The sequence below is a fragment of the Helianthus annuus genome, chromosome 2 (assembly GCF_002127325.2).
Source record: "Helianthus annuus cultivar XRQ/B chromosome 2, HanXRQr2.0-SUNRISE, whole genome shotgun sequence".
NCBI classification, from domain to species: domain Eukaryota; kingdom Viridiplantae; phylum Streptophyta; class Magnoliopsida; order Asterales; family Asteraceae; genus Helianthus; species Helianthus annuus.
Window position 1 is genome coordinate 82,505,007 of NC_035434.2, and position 11,945 is coordinate 82,516,951.

The 11,945-nt window shown below is 36.9% G+C and overlaps 1 long non-coding RNA gene across 1 annotated transcript; it reads right to left on the reverse strand.

Annotated features, from left to right (window-relative positions):
* Positions 1-7,186: 7,186 nt before the first annotated feature.
* LOC110919428 lies at positions 7,187-10,569 on the reverse strand. Its single transcript, XR_002581583.2, has 3 exons — positions 10,216-10,569; positions 9,098-9,186; positions 7,187-7,297 (listed from the first exon to the last, which is right to left on the reverse strand). It is a non-coding gene; the product is annotated as an uncharacterized LOC110919428 (long non-coding RNA).
* Positions 10,570-11,945: the final 1,376 nt, after the last annotated feature.

The following is an 11,945-nucleotide window of genomic DNA, read 5'->3' on the forward strand; positions in this document are numbered from 1 at the left end:
CACGTTGGTCACCACGTCCTAACATGGTTACCGGTATAGGTCAGGTTCGGTGTACAAGTAATCACACGCAAGAACATATACAGGCACGTAACATTCATACAAGTAATAGTCATGGGGTTATTGGGCCGGCCCTAACAGTAACACAGTCAAACAGAACACAGCAACACATAGACCATTTAACAGATAGCCCAAGTTAACACAGAATGGCCCAATAACTAAAATGGACAGCCCACTCGCAACCAGCTGGTCTCGAGTCGCAACCAGGTGGTCTCGGCTTGTCAAGCTGTGGTTGCGAGTCGCAACCGTGGTCTCGAGTTATCACGTTTTGGTTGCGAGTCGCAACGGCGTGGTCTCGAGTCGCAATCTCATGGTTTCGACTTGTCATGCTTTGGTTGCGAGTCGCAACCGTGTGGTTTCGAGTCGTAATGCCGTCGTTGCGAGTCGTAATCTGTCACTTTCATATACACGTGATGATGCAGAAAAGACAGTCCAAATTGTACATATGAAATCAGACCCATATTTGGAAACAGCCAATAGGGTTTCTACAAACACTTTTCCTAATTTTGACCATATACAACAATAGATCAAACATTACCATTTTAAAATCTTCAAACTATCTTCAACAAGTTCATCAAGTTCATAGTTTTTCTAGGGTTTTCATGCCAACATAATCACACATTTTGGACCGAAAATCACCTATTTCTAACAAGATTAATATGCAAGAACAAGTAAAACATACACTTAGTGGCATTAACATAACTCGGTTGGCCCTAAACATCCTTAAACCATTATTCCATAACCATTTAAGCATGTTAGCAAGTATCATACATAGGGTTTAACACACATAGTCAAAACTTCACAATCTTCCTAAAAATCATGCATAGTATTTCTAACCAAGCATAATATTTCTAGTTCATTTAACCCACATAAATCTTATACACAAAAGATACACAAAGATAACACTAACCGGTTATGAAAGGAGGAGCCGAAAACAAAGAAAAGAGAACCGAGAAGATGGAGTGTCCGAATTGGTCTTGACCGAGTTTCCTTGTCCGAGATCCTTGAGCTTGAACCGAAAGTTTGGAAGAGTTTGGATGTTGTTGGCTTGGGGTTTTTAGTTGAGAGAAAATAGAAGAGGTGTGTGTTTGTTTTAGTAGCAAATGAGGGAAATGAGGAGATGGTGGGGATTATATACACAAGGGGTGTTTTCGGGTTGGGCTTGGGGTTTCGGCCCAAACCGGTTACGGCCCAAGGGCCACTCGAAACCAAGAGGCCCACTCGCAACCGCCCGGTTGCGAGTCATGGTCTCGGGTCGTGGTTTCGGCTCTCATATAAATATATACATACATATCACACATATCATGCACAAAATCACGTTTCCATTTAATAATATATATACACACAAAATATTACAAAGTGATCGCTCAGAAAAACCTCGAGTGTCACATAGACCATATTATATGAGTTCCCATACTCATTTGGTTTACGAGACCTCATCCTATCCGATCTTCCGATTTAGGTCCGGTTATTTATGTAGTCACCTATTCTAGGTGCCGTTTGATTCCGGGACTCCTCTAGCTTGCTTGGTAGTTGTTCAAGACTTCTAAGCACTCTCAAGTGAGTACATAGTCCCCTCTTTTACTGTTTTCAACTGTTTTGGGGTGAAGCATGTGTACCTATCTGTTATTTTCATAATTTTAAAGTATAATTGATTATACATGTTAGTACTTATCTTTTGACAAACTAAATGACTATCTATGGCTTAAACACTGATTTTTCAAAGATTATGAAATTAATTGTTGGAATAGTACTTATTTTTGTTCACCAGACCGGTTGGTAGTATGATATAGCGCTATAGGATTTGACACCCCATTCCTGTTGTCATGGAATGTCTGAAACCAATTTGTTGCTCCATCCAAATAGGGATTGCCTTTGTGGTATTTCTATAGTCTCAAAGGTGTATTTTGATACACTAGGTCTGATTGAATCCATAAATCACACTTTTAAAGTATAGTTTGATATACTCTCATGTGTGGTATTGTACAAAACCAACATATATTTTTGTTAATAACCAAAACATAGTTTAATATGTTATTTATACAACCCAAAGCATACTTTGATATGTTGTTCTCATAATTTAAAGCATAGTTTTAATATGTTATTTTCAAACCAAAACATAGTTTAATATGTAGTTATAAATCCAAAGTATACTTTTGATATACTATTGAAAACTTACTTATTTTACCAACTAAAGTATGGTTAATATACTATTTACTTAATGACTGATTTTTGGTTAGTGTTTAGATAACGATACGGGTGTAATGTGAGGAAAACATGGTAGATACGCCGCTGGTACTTCTTATATATAAGTGTTTTCATCGCATTACATACCGTGGCGTTATTTAGTACACTTGGATTAACGGTTTTGGAACTAAAATATATTGTAATATATTATTTATTCGACTTCCTTAAATCAAGTATATTTTTATATATATACTATAAACCCTTTTACAAGGATCATGACTACTTTTATTAAAACCTTTTTCTTTAAACTTATAAGTCATGAATCCTAAATCAATAAAACCTATGTACTCGCCGGCATTTTTATGCTGACGTACCTATTTTTACACATGTTTCAGGTACTGCTCTGTGATGATTGATGATATATGCTACACATAGGATGGACTCGTGCCTTAGCGACTTTAAAACTTGAAAGATAATAGTTGTACTTATTTTATTGTATTAAAACAATGAATTCATTTATTCAATAAAACAAAAATTATTTATTCCATGGTTGTGAAACAATGATTCTGTTACAACACTCCCCGACGTTTCCGCCACGTTTTGTTGTTTTACGTGGTCGGGGTGTGACAACGATACATAAAATAACTTAAATAACAAGATTTCAGCTTTTGGAACTTGGGGAGGCCGTCGCCGACGCCCCTAGGGCCGTCGGCGACGGGCCTTGCATTTACCCGTAGCCCAAAAACCCGTAGACAGGAGATTAACCCGTCAGCACAAAAATTCACTTTCTGGAGCCCGTCGGCGACGCCCCCATACCCGTCGGCGACGCCCTCTAGAAACTGCAGTTTTCTGCAGTTCCGTTTCGTCGTCCGTACGCACTAAAACGCGCATAACTTTTGAACCGTTTACCCGTTTAACCTCCCGTTTCTTCCTACATGCTTGTAAATTCACATTCTATCATATCAACTTAAAATCCTACCTCCGAAATAAGGAATTTCTTAACTTACGTGCATTCGACATATTACCCTTTTCTAACTATTTGACCCGTTCGTGCATTTATCAACATAATCTGATTACTTAACCTCGACTCCTCATGAACCTTTTAATATCAACGTCATTTATCATAGAGGATTAAATTCTTGGATGTCTTACCTATTTTTAACATATTTTTGGTCAGAAGCTTACCTTGTCCCGTTATGGGTATTTATGCATTAAGTAGTTTATGACATACAAAAACATACTTCACATTTTCATGCTTGACCAAAATATTATACTAATCGAATATCTTGATTCCAAACAACTTCTAAGGTCGTTTGCCCGATATACCTATCAAGGGCATTTTAGTCAATTATGCTATATCCTTAATAACAAAGGAATTTCTTGCATGAGTAACCAATCTCACTACTTAGCTACAATTTCTTAATCACACCTGCCTAGCTTGGATCAAACTAAGATCCGTTTAATACTTTATTGACATCATACAACTCATTCCTATTTGACCTCAATTGTCACATATAATTAGATTGCATATAACATTACATAACAACTAAGAAGTGATTGCGGAATCACTTACCTTAAGCGTCCGTGTTCAAGCTTGCTTCCTCACCTCCTCATGACCCGTTAGCGTTCCGTTCTTGAGTCCATGCTAATGTGATCCCTATCCTTTCATGTCATTACAATCACATTATGGTTAGCACAAATGCTCATTCATACTAACATTCATTTCCTTCCATTCATATATTACTTGCATTTTTATTAACCAAATACCACATACATAAGGCATAGACTAAAAGTTACCTTGTTCCACATTCACACATCTCAATCATCATCGTACACGACATGTAGATCATCTAGTACATAACACATTACTTCTCTACTATTATAATTGTGTCCGAAAGGCTAACCATGTTATTCATTCATTGTTGACTTTCAAAAAGTCAACTGTCTTACTTACACACTTTCAACTTATGAACATGTATCCATCTTAATATGGTAGAGCATAGTATTAACATTATACGCATTTCATGATCGTATTATATGGCATATTAAACTACATGATCACCTAATTATATACACATGTACATACATAATCCATTTCTTCCACACCAACGTTTTCATATCTTTACAACTAACACCTTAACTCATACTTAGCTAACCCAACATCCTTTCAACAGAGCCTCCGCATGAACTATATCTAAAACGCACTTCTCATGTTAGTTTACTATCAAATACATTATTATCACGTTCTATATATAATTACCTATTACTTGCATACAATTTCACACGTCATTTCCATTTAGACATTTCATCAAACACTTGGTGTGCGTACAACTTTCTAAGCCTAATGTACAAGTATTTTATGCATAATATTACATGTTCATATCAAGATCATCAAGTTCCACTAGAATCATAAAATTCTCATAATATACCCAAATTAACTAACAATTACTCATTACATACAACATCATACATGAATTTTACACAACAATTAAACATGTATGATTATCCATATCATCATCTTCACTACTACAAGTGGGTTTCATCCAAAATCATCAAATTACTTAGAATCTTGCATAGTTCATGTTCTATATAGTGATTCTAACACATGTACATGATCAATTTCGTACAATTTCATGGATTGTTCATAACCCACTTCATAGCAAGATCATTAAATCGTAAATTACAACTTACCACATGTTTAATAGGGCTAGATCATCAAGAAAACGTGTTCATGCATTAGTTTAGGCTGAAATCCTTCTTTAATTTGATGGTTTCTTGAGGGTTAGGGTTTACACCCCTCACTCCCTTCTCCTGATCGTTCTCACGCACACACACACCTTGTGTGTGTGAGATTTTTGTTTTAATTAAATTCACTTTCAACTTTGGCAATCCTAGTCCCTCAAGTTTATTACCCATCATAGTTACCACAAGTTTCAATCCTTTACTTAATTTGCTAGACATTTAACTAGGTTTACTAACCTAGTTATTATACCCCCTTTTGTTAAACATGATAACAAACTAGCAAATTAATAATTCGGTTTTGGGGCGTTACAAGTCTACCCCCCTTAAATGAGGTTTCGTCCCCGAAACCTTTCTCACTTCCATTTATACATACACCTATCATGTTTGACTTCTTCTTAACAAATCTATACTTCCCATGCCATACTTCCACGTAACCTTCTCATTTCCTTGACCGACTAGTAATAGTTCATCGTCCCTATATATTCAAACCTATATTAATGCTTACTTATAAAGGCATTCATTACATCCTTTTATGTTTTAAATCCGTCCCACGGATTTAAACGTAACATCCATACCCTTCATTCCTTCTATGTTTGAATCCATCTAGCGGTTTCAAACATGTCATTCTTGCCTTTTCTTTCTTACATGTGTTTAACAAAAACTTAAAGTTTTACCTACCTTCAGCAACAAGGTTTTAAGGTTAGTCATCTTAGTTGTCGAATCATAATTACTTCATTTTAGTTCTATTCATATAGGAGCTTTCTTCTTTCTTACACATTCAACTACCCAAGTAAATGGGGTTCGGCATAAACGCTCTCAATGAAAGTTAAGCATACACATTCCACTACCCAAATAACTGGGTTTGGCATAAACACTCTCAACGAGAGTTAAGCATACATATTCCACTACCCAAATAACTGGGTTTAGCATAAGCACTCTCAACGAGAGTTAAGCATACACATTCCACTACCCAAATAACTGGGTTTGGCATAAACACTCTCAACGAGAGTTAAGCATACACATTCCACTACCCAAATAACTGGGTTTGGCATAAACACTCTCAACGAGAGTTAAGCATACACATTCCACTACCCAAATAACTGGGTTTGGCATAAACACTCTCAACGAGAGTTAAGCATACACATTCCACTACCCAAATAACTGGGTTTGGCATAAACACTCTCAACGAGAGTTAAGCATACATATTCCACTACCCAAATAACTGGGTTTGGCATAAACACTCTCAACGAGAGTTAAGCATACATATTCCACTACCCAAATAACTGGGTCTTTCGCTTTTAATCATAACTTCTTCTTTCAATCCGTATAACGGATTAAGCTTCTAGCATTCATTAGAGCATTCAAAATCACCCGTTTAAAAACGGATGGTAGCTTATTCTTATTCGACTTGTTCGCTAGAACCGGTCGACTCGCATAACTTTTCATAACCTTCGTTAGCATAACCAAATCCGCAATGGATTTGCTTTTTCGCATTCGCTACAACATAGCGCCCACCTGCTACCCAGTTCTACCGGACATACCTGCAATAATTGCCACGGTCTCACGAACGTCATATGCTTCTTGCGTACTGGCCAGGTGCGCAATTCACACACTAGTTTCGTGCCTTCGTGTAATCATCGCCTTATGCCCGAGAAATGGGTTTCAGTTTCGTGCATATTTCTAAAACTTCCCCAAGACCACATCATTGTCTTTCGTTTAATAATTACCCTCCCAAGGAGACCCCTTCCTTTTTCTTTTGACATCGGTACTCATACATGTTAGTAGTGTGTACCTGGGGTTAATTTGCCTATTTGCACCTTTGCCCGCCTTAGCGTTCATCCTATTCTGCATTCCCGGATCATCCTCTTCAAACTCTTAAGCTTACCTTGCACATAACATACTATTAGTTTCCTTCAAATACATAATCTAATACATACTTACATTTGCTTTTGCATTTAGGCCTCGATCGAGTCTTGGATTGTACGGGTTCTTGATTACGAGAGCACACCGGTTTGAGTTCAAGCGTTTACTTTCTATTACTTGATTCTCTCAAACCAGGGCTCTGATACCAACTTGTTACGCCCTAATTCGTATTTGTCAAAAGTCGCAGCGGAAATTCGTACCATAAAATTTCTTTCATTACAAACGTCTTGACTTACTTGAAAGTTCGTTTTAAAATGTATCTTTTACAAAGATAAAATATAAGTCATGTTTACTAATAGTACATACTTAATTATTCCCGTACAATCTATCTCGTGACTCGGTCTTCGATCTCTAATTCTTGTGATAATCCGCCCGTTATCCGTATAACCTGCACTCACCACATACATTCGTAACATTAGTACACATTATATAAACAAGATTCATTCGCGTACACTTCACATTTCGTCATCTTTCAAACTTTAAGCATTTCATATGCGTATCCATTTCCTGGTGAGGCTTCAATAATGTACCTGCATTACTTTCCATTCTCAAGGTGCACCATTAATAACGTTAGCCCTCAACGTGACTAAATTATGCATACATGCGTAATTACATACATACATACACATCTACATACGTACATATCTTCCCTACAATTTTACATACGTGTATACTCTCATACATGTCTTATTACATACATACATATACTTCTACATACGTACGTACCTTTCCTACATATTTACATACATGCATACGCTCGTACATATCTTTATACATACATACATACATACATGCACATCTATATACATACAAACCTTTCCTACATCATTACATACATGTATACACTCGTACATATCTTTATACATACATACATGCACATCTATATACGTACAAACCTTTCCTACATCATTACATACATGCATACACTCGTACATATCTTTATACATACATACATACACATCTATATACGTACAAACCTTTCCTACATCATTACATACATGCATACACTCGTACATATCTTTATACATACATACATACACATCTACATTTGTTCATACCCTTCCTACGTCATTACATACATGCATACCTTTATGTACACGTGCTAGATCACGCGTACCTCTTACATAATCATACATTATTTACATGGGTCTTAGACTTAGCTTTATAGCTCATAAACATCTAAGGAACCATCAGAATCATGTTTGGAAGGTCCGCCGTAGACCACGGATGACAAACCGAAGCCTACGATACATAAAATAACTTAAATAACAAGATTTCAGCTTTTGGAACTTGGGGAGGCCGTCGCCGACGCCCCTAGGGCCGTCGGCGACGGGCCTTGCATTTACCCGTAGCCCAAAAACCCGTAGACAGGAGATTAACCCGTCAGCACAAAAATTCACTTTCTGGAGCCCGTCGGCGACGCCCCCATACCCGTCGGCGACGCCCTCTAGAAACTGCAGTTTTCTGCAGTTCCGTTTCGTCGTCCGTACGCACTAAAACGCGCATAACTTTTGAACCGTTTACCCGTTTAACCTCCCGTTTCTTCCTACATGCTTGTAAATTCACATTCTATCATATCAACTTAAAATCCTACCTCCGAAATAAGGAATTTCTTAACTTACATGCATTCGACATATTACCCTTTTCTAACTATTTGACCCGTTCGTGCATTTATCAACATAATCTGATTACTTAACCTCGACTCCTCATGAACCTTTTAATATCAACGTCATTTATCATAGAGGATTAAATTCTTGGATGTCTTACCTATTTTTAACATATTTTTGGTCAGAAGCTTACCTTGTCCCGTTATGGGTATTTATGCATTAAGTAGTTTATGACATACAAAAACATACTCCACATTTTCATGCTTGACCAAAATATTATACTAATCGAATATCTTGATTCCAAACGACTTCTAAGGTCGTTTGCCCGATATACCTATCAAGGGCATTTTAGTCAATTATGCTATATCCTTAATAACAAAGGAATTTCTTGCATGAGTAACCAATCTCACTACTTAGCTACAATTTCTTAATCACACCTGCCTAGCTTGGATCAAACTAAGATCCGTTTAATACTTTATTGACATCATACAACTCATTCCTATTTGACCTCAATTGTCACATATAATTAGATTGCATATAACATTACATAACAACTAAGAAGTGATTGCGGAATCACTTACCTTAAGCGTCCGTGTTCAAGCTTGCTTCCTCACCTCCTCATGACCCGTTAGCGTTCCGTTCTTCAGTCCATGCTAATGTGATCCCTATCCTTTCATGTCATTACAATCACATTATGGTTAGCACAAATGCTCATTCATACTAACATTCATTTCCTTCCATTCATATATTACTTGCATTTTTATTAACCAAATACCACATACATAAGGCATAGACTAAAAGTTACCTTGTTCCACATTCACGCATCTCAATCATCATCGTACACGACATGTAGATCATCTAGTACATAACACATTACTTCTCTACTATTATAATTGTGTCCGAAAGGCTAACCATGTTATTCATTCATTGTTGACTTTCAAAAAGTCAACTGTCTTACTTACACACTTTCAACTTATGAACATGTATCCATCTTAATATGGTAGAGCATAGTATTAACATTATACGCATTTCATGATCGTATTATATGACATATTAAACTACATGATCACCTAATTATATACACATGTACATACATAATCCATTTCTTCCACACCAACGTTTTCATATCTTCACAACTAACACCTTAACTCATACTTAGCTAACCCAACATCCTTTCAACATAGCCTCCGCATGAACTATATCTAAAACGCACTTCTCATGTTAGTTTACTATCAAATACATTATTATCACGTTCTATATATAATTACCTATTACTTGCATACAATTTCACACATCATTTCCATTTAGACATTTCATCAAACACTTGGTGTGCGTACAACTTTCTAAGCCTAATGTACAAGTATTTTATGCATAATATTACATGTTCATATCAAGATCATCAAGTTCCACTAGAATCATAAAATTCTCATAATATACCCAAATTAACTAACAATTACTCATTACATACAACATCATACATGAATTTTACACAACAATTAAACATGTATGATTATCCATATCATCATCTTCACTACTACAAGTGGGTTTCATCCAAAATCATCAAGTTACTTAGAATCTTGCATAGTTCATGTTCTATATAGTGATTCTAACACATGTACATGATCAATTTCGTACAATTTCATGGATTGTTCATAACCCACTTCATAGCAAGATCATTAAATCGTAAATTACAACTTACCACATGTTTAATAGGGCTAGATCATCAAGAAAACGTGTTCATGCATTAGTTTAGGCTGAAATCCTTCTTCAATTTGATGGTTTCTTGAGGGTTAGGGTTTACACCCCTCACTCCCTTCTCCTGATCGTTCTCACGCACACACACACCTTGTGTGTGTGAGATTTTTGTTTTAATTAAATTCACTTTCAACTTTGGCAATCCTAGTCCCTCAAGTTTATTACCCATCATAGTTACCACAAGTTTCAATCCTTTACTTAATTTGCTAGACATTTAACTAGGTTTACTAACCTAGTTATTATACCCCCTTTTGTTAAACATGATAACAAACTAGCAAATTAATAATTCGGTTTTGGGGCGTTACACTTGATGATGGAGAAAAGGTTGAAATAGATTCCAGAGCTCATTTGTAGCAGGTGCCTGTTGGAGAGCAGGTGCTTGAGGTGGAACAGCAGTGGATTGTACCTTTTGTACTTGTAACAACTGTTGTAGCATATCTTTGAGTTCTGCAACAGAGTTATCAAGTTTTTCAACACGTGCCATCAATTTCTGGTACTTTAAACCATCACCCAATTTAATGGGATCATCTGATTTCCCACTAACAGTGGTTTTATCAGTGGTAGAAGTAGGGAGTTTACTCCAAACCTTAACCACTGATGCCCCTTTTTCTTGGTACTGGGGTCTTCTTCCTTCAACACCTGACAACCTTTTGATGTTGCCAGTAGGATAAATAAATCCACTGGTGGTTGGCAGAGGTGCTATAAAAGGAATTGCCTCCAAGGAAGCCTTATGGATGTAACCACTGTCCAACTGTAAACCTGTAGGTTCAACAGTTGTAGTGACTGCTTCACTTGGATTACCACAAAGAGTTACTTGTAACTCAATGGGTGTAACCTCCTCAGGTTGTGTTGGTGGGTTAGCAAAGAATGATACAGCAGGCTCAGTCATTTGTTGAGGCATATTCTCATTGATAGGTGATTGAGAAGGACTGTGTAATGCCTGGTTCAAATCAATTGCATCCAACAGTAGTTGTGTTTTTGGTGGAATTGAGGATGTGATGGTGGGTGTAGAAAGCGGATTTGCTCCGGGCATTGAGCTGTGGATGATGGAAACGAGTGTATCCAGAGCATCATAATGTGGTGGCCCTTTGTGTACAACCTGTTCTTTTTGTGAAGAAGCAGGAGGAGTTATGGTTATGGGTTGAGATATTTGTACCATCTGCTGTGTGGAAGAAGCAGCAGTGGTTTCTTGTGACATTTGTGTTGTCACAGGCATTAACTCTGGTATCTCATCCTCCAGAGTTGCCATTTTAATTGGTTTGGGGGGTTTTTGATTTTTCTTTTTGTAAAGCTTTTTGGGTTTTGTAGGTGTGGGTTTCAAAACAGTTGGTCTGCTGCTTTGATCACCTAGAGCAGTAGGCTCAGCAGCAGATACCTGAGGAGCAGTGGTTGCTGCTAAATTCTGCTCAGGTACCCCTGCTTGTGTTTTGCAAGGTGTTAACATTCGTGAAAAAGTTTCAGATGTTAGGCAGTTTCTTGCAGTTATTTCACCTTGGTTTATTAGAGCTAAATCATCCTTACTGAATTTCTTTTGAAAATAATAGCTTAAAAACCTTGGGAATAGTAAGAATGATTTGCTTTCAACATTATTAACCAAATCTTTAAAGATTTCCCGAGAATAATTATAATTTTCTTCTTGAAGAATTGCATATCCCAGATTTTGAATCTTTATAG